The sequence below is a fragment of the Topomyia yanbarensis genome, chromosome 3 (assembly GCF_030247195.1).
Source record: "Topomyia yanbarensis strain Yona2022 chromosome 3, ASM3024719v1, whole genome shotgun sequence".
In the NCBI taxonomy this organism is placed as follows: Eukaryota; Metazoa; Arthropoda; class Insecta; order Diptera; family Culicidae; genus Topomyia; species Topomyia yanbarensis.
This window is the reverse complement of record NC_080672.1, coordinates 374,149,390-374,155,389: the sequence shown is the minus strand read 5'-3', so window position 1 is coordinate 374,155,389 and position 6,000 is coordinate 374,149,390.

The following is a 6,000-nucleotide window of genomic DNA, read 5'->3' as shown; positions in this document are numbered from 1 at the left end:
TATTAAAATAAGTCAAATGAAAGAAATGAGTTAAATGCATTACAAAAATAAATTGATTAAAGAAATTTAAAAAAATAAATTAATTGAGAGAATTTAATTAATTAAGCTAAATAATTGTAATAAATTAATTGAACAATTTAATTTAATTTAATTGTTTAAAATAAAATGAAATAAAATCAAATTAATTATATTAATTAAATTTAATTATAAATTACATGAATCAAATGAATAAAATTAATAAAATTACCATTAGTTAATAAAATTTGTGCAAATAATACAATTAGTAAAAACGTTTAAAATATATTAAAATTCGATAAAATTATCAAATGGAAAATATGAATGAAATAGATAAAAATACTAAAATAAATTAACTGAATTAAATGGATAAATTTCATAAAATAGAAAAAAAAAATAACGAAATAAAAAGAATGAACAATATGAATAAAATGAATTAAATTGAATAAAATGAATAAAATGAATAAATTGAATAAAACGAAAAAATGAATAAATAAAATGCTTAAAATGAACAAAATGAATAAAATGAATGATATGAGCAAAAAAATTTTTTGATTAGAGAGGTTTTAACCTTAGGATCATTTGCCTCTCTGTCGGGTTAGAGAAATCTCTTTAGAAAAATATTTAACCCTATGTGCGGGGTTGGGAATTGAACCCAGGTGAGCTGCGTACAAGGCAATCGATTTACCAACTACGCTATCTCCACCCCCATGAATAAAATGAAAAAAAAATAAATGAAATGAATAAAATTGATAAAGTGAATAAAATAAAGAAAATGAATAGAATAAATAAAACGAAGAAAATGAATAAGACGAATGGAAAAATGATATGGATAACATCAAATTAAAGAAAAAATTTGAAAATAAACGATATGAATAAAATAAATACAATAAATAAACAATGTAGATAACATTAATAAAAATAATCAAATGAGTAGAATGAATAAAAGAATTGATGAAATGAATTAAAAGATGAAAACATGATCGGGATGCAATGAATAAATGAAAAAATTAAACAATCCTAAAAAGTTATAAGATCAATAGAATCAATTAAATTCTGTTAAATCCATAATTGGGATGAAATGATTAAAATGAATGAATGAAAAAAATTAGCGAGAATATTAAAATGAAGAAACTGAATAAAATATAGGGGAACTCGGGGCTATTCGGACCTACTTTAGCAAATCGCCCTTTTAGGTGGATAGATGTGAAAAAAGTTACCGGTCAAAAGTCCTAATTGTTGTAGGTGTAAATCGGACCTCCCTACGGGGCAATTCATACCGTCATTTTTCTTTATTTTTTACAAAGTTACAAAGGAATCATGTTTACCTATAAAATATTTACAAGAGACACACCTTAAGAAGCAAAAAAAATTGCTTTTACAAAAACTTATACTGGTATGTCACAGCCGTCGATTGGCGACCCAAGTATTGTCTTTTCTGTGGCGTGTGCAATGGTGTAAGCAGCCGCAAGCCGCTGAACGGTGGTTGACGGATTAGGGTCTCCAAAATATCTGTGTCTTCACCCAAACAAAAAACATTCCATAAAATAGGAGCCTCAAGCTTTCCAAAACACTTACCTTTTATTTTTTCACTTTTATTTGTTGCTTTAATCGCTGTTTTTCCATTATAATGATTTTTGTTTGAGAATGGCAAAACAACGAAACACGTTGTATCTCCTTTCTACAAAGAACAAAAAATCAAATTCAGCTCTCAATACGATAGTCAGCTATTTTCTGAGAAATCGAGTGGGTCCGAATTACCCGCACTCTCTTAATATCCCGGGTCCCCCTATAAACTGAAAAAAATGAATAAAATGCATAAAATGAAAACAATCCATAAAATTCAATAAAAATGCATGAAATGAATAAATTGATCTGAATACATCAGAAGAATTAAACGAATGAAATAGTTGAAATGAATAAAATTAACCCAAATGAGCAAAATGAATTAAAAGAATACTGAAAATAAATGATAAAAATAAAAATTCCAATATTCAAAACGCATAAAATAAACAAAATGAATACAATCCATGAAATGGGCATATGGAATGAAATTGAAGACAAAAATTATTTGAACAAAGTAAACTAATGAAACGAATTTGAATATTTGTGAAAATCCCCGTTTTGAACAATTACTAATTAATATACCATGCACTTTCTAGTGTTTCCATTCTTTTCTGTTTTCACCTTTTCGTTTTCGTTCTTCTTTTCTGGGTGGCGTCAATTAAGATCTAGTCCTTTTTACTTGATTATCCCAATTAGTTATCAGGAAACTGAAAAGGTGCAACTTTTTTTATATTTCAAAGATATCTTTTTCGTCACAGATTTCTGAGAAAAAAAATATTTTGTGTCAAATGCCCAACGCATTATGGGCAGGCTTAATACAAACGGGTCTCAAAAACATTTTGTCTGATGGGAGTAATATATCTTTTATTTGAAATCAAGTTTGTAAAAATCGGATAAGAGATCGCGGGAAAATAGATGTGACATTGGCTTAGGAACTTGGTGAGTCCCCCGGGGCAGTAAGAACTGTCATAGATGGCCACTGTGGTCAAAGCTACTTTGATTGGTCATAAGTGATCTAGACTCACAAATCCAAGTAATGTTGCGTACATTTTAATATGTATTGCATCATTTGGTCATCACGGTGGTAGCAGTTTATATGGGAATTTGCCGCGTGGCTGCACTCTTCAACCCGTAACTCCGGAACCGGGGGTCCGATCAACTAAAAATATTATAGCAGCTCATGAGAGCGTTATACCGTTCTTTAACCTTTCTACTCCTGTTAAAAACAAACGGTGCCGAATTATTTCGTGAGGAAAACAAAAAAAAATTGCACTGCAAAAACCGATTGAGGTTAGGTATTTCGTGAGGCAAACAAACCAAAATCCTTTGGCGATACATTGTATCTGTGGTTGTAAATCAGCTGTCAGAAATCTTAATATAGAACTAAGTGCAAATTAAGCAACCTCTGAGAAAAATGGGTGACATTTGAAAATTCATACGCACACACATAAACATTTTGCGATCTCGTCGAACTGAGTCGAATGTTATACGAGACTCGGTCCTTCGGGCCTCGATTAGATGTTCGATTTTGAAAGTGATTACAGATAGTATAGATGGCTGTTCGTCATATCTTCCGCGCGCAACTTTCCATTACATGTTGAAACCTTTTTACACGGCAGGGAAACATTTGTTTCCTCACTACCGCGTTTTGGGATCGATAATTTCTCTCTCGCTATTATATACGTCCATGTGCCATCATCATGGTTGCCTTAACCCTTAAATGCGCAATGTTGTTTTTAAACAACATTGCAAAAACCATCTCAAAATTATCATAGTAACGTATCAAAGCTGTGAGACAATTTTCAGAATATTTAAAAAAAATTGATTTGCGCCTTTAAGGGTTAATAATCCCGATCATTCTTTCTTCTTGCCCTTACGTGTGAAGAGTGTGAACCTTACCGAGCAGGAGATCATAACAAAAATATATAAATAATTCAATACTATATCTTGATTTGTTATGTGTTATAATGTGATATTATTTTGACTACTAACGAAACCAGATATTCTATGAAAATTCTGCCATAAATGAGTTATTCCATTCTGATCGAGCTACGTCCTTGGCAGTAGCTTCCTCACTGATGGTAGGGAACCCGGAATGGTTGCATGTCTGAATTTTGATTGTAACACCCTTAATATATCAATTTTCATTGCATGTCATTAGAATTCATAGTTTTTTACGACTGCGTGGACTCACAACAGCTTACAATAACTAGAATGACAGTAGACCAAAGAGTTTAATGAAAATTGATGCAAACGGCAGGATTCCAAATCCGGCTAGTCCAAAAATAAACCTCTGTCATATTCTCTACTGTCCTCTCTCCTAACCCAACCGAGCAATCAAGGCCTATCCTACCCGGATTCTATTTCTACCCATTTATTCTATTATTCTATTAATTCACCAGAATCATACTAATTGAGTTAGGAATGGTTTTCGACGCGTAACGAAGGTACAACTACGCCCGCAGAGAAGCCTGTTCCATCCCGCTTTACACGTGTATTCTTCAAAATTCACTCGCTGATCAGCTGTTGTTAAGGCTTCCAGTAACAAATGCAGTCGGAATAATATTTATAACCAAAATCATTTTGCACTGTCTAAAGATAGAACTCAATTAAAAATTGCCGGTAGGCGATTAATGCCCCCTCGCAATCTAGTATTATAATCGAACGATAATCCTACAAACGTCTCGCAATCGAATAGATTGCAGGTTCTATTATAATCTATTTTAAGAACGTTTTCATTTAAACAGAAAAGGCAAGCAACATCATTACGAAGTATGTTCTGTATTGAGTTACGCGATATTTTCCCCCTAAGTTCAGAATGTTATATTTTCACTAGGTTAAGAATGAATGTTTATTCATGTTAGTTGCAGCGAAAATGAAGAATGTGTGGCGAGTTGCGTGCCCGAATACGACAGAGTAACGAACAATGGCCTTATTTTGTTGCAAGCATCGAGATAAAAAATAAATATTTTTTAGTAAATCTATTTTTTATAATTTATTAAATTTTTGCCTATTAAATTATTATAAAATTTTCTATAAACAAAGCGACGGATAAATTTAATTAGTTACCTGATAGCAGCGAAGGAATTGTTTCTGATCTGAAAAAAAATGATAAGGCAGAAAGTTTCACGATACTTTAGTATGCCATGGCCTGGAAAGATGACAGGCGAGACATTCGTTTGTTACACCATTTATTTATTGTTATTCAATGATTTGATTAATGTGATACGATGGCTAGGGGGTTAAAGCTCCCTCCCTCTACCGATTCTTTTCTACAATCTTATAAAAAACCTGTTTTGATACATCTAATAGTGCAATTGTGTTATGTTCAATATAATTGTTGAAATTTCTACTACCTTCTTAGTACATTATACACCTATCCATAATGGCTCGCCTGCCACGAACTTGACGAGCTACGTGTTGACGGTGCAACATTTAATACAAATGAATGGCTTTAATTATCTTAATCAGTATTAGTTCAATATTGTCTTCCTGCTAACTTATTTTGACATGCGGGGTGAATAACCCACAACCGAACCACTCCACAGCTAATTTTGGTATGCCTGATAATAATGGTGTTATTAGGGTTGTAGTATCGAAAATCCGTGGAATACCCACCACTTCTTGGCACCGAAATACCGGTACTGTACAAATTGAGTAGATACTATGTACTGGTGTTTTCGGTATTTTACAAAACTTTTGATAAGCAATATAGTTATCCTAACTTCCGTTGTACGTAACTGGATATTTTAACTAATTATTCGAAAATAATTTCAACGATCTGTCATTCATAGGGGAACTGGGGGTAAGGCGGACATATTAAGCATATACTGAAATATAACATAGTAAGAGCATGTTTTTGTCAACATGCAATACTCTATGTTGTAGCTCCATATGTTGGCTTTGGTGTGCCCAGAGGAATTATATTACAAAAATCAATAAGTAGCATTTTTTTAAAGAACTGGAAAACGAAGAAATATCTGCACTTTTTCCAGACTGCGGGTGAAACGGACATATGGTGGGGGTAAGACGGACATGCTGCAGAAAGGATGATCACAATGCAAAATATTAAAATTTGCTGTTTCTGGCGGATGTTTAGAATGGATTGTGGTTCTTTTTAATATATATGTTCAATTCCAGGTGAAAAATGACGTTTTGGGGTTCGATTTAGAGTTGAAGCAAATGATGTATTTTCTAATATCGTTTTTGCCGTTGTCATAAAGAGAGCTAGACAATCAGTTCCAATGATCAGTCACAATCAGTTATACAAAACTGGAAAGTTATATATTAAACGCGTAATTGGTAACATTAGTTCCTCGATTACACACAGCCAGAGTATGGGGCCTGCACAAAATCGTCTACCAGGTTCTAGGAATTTCGTATTGAGCCTCAGGCACATTAACGTACATCCTGCAGTCT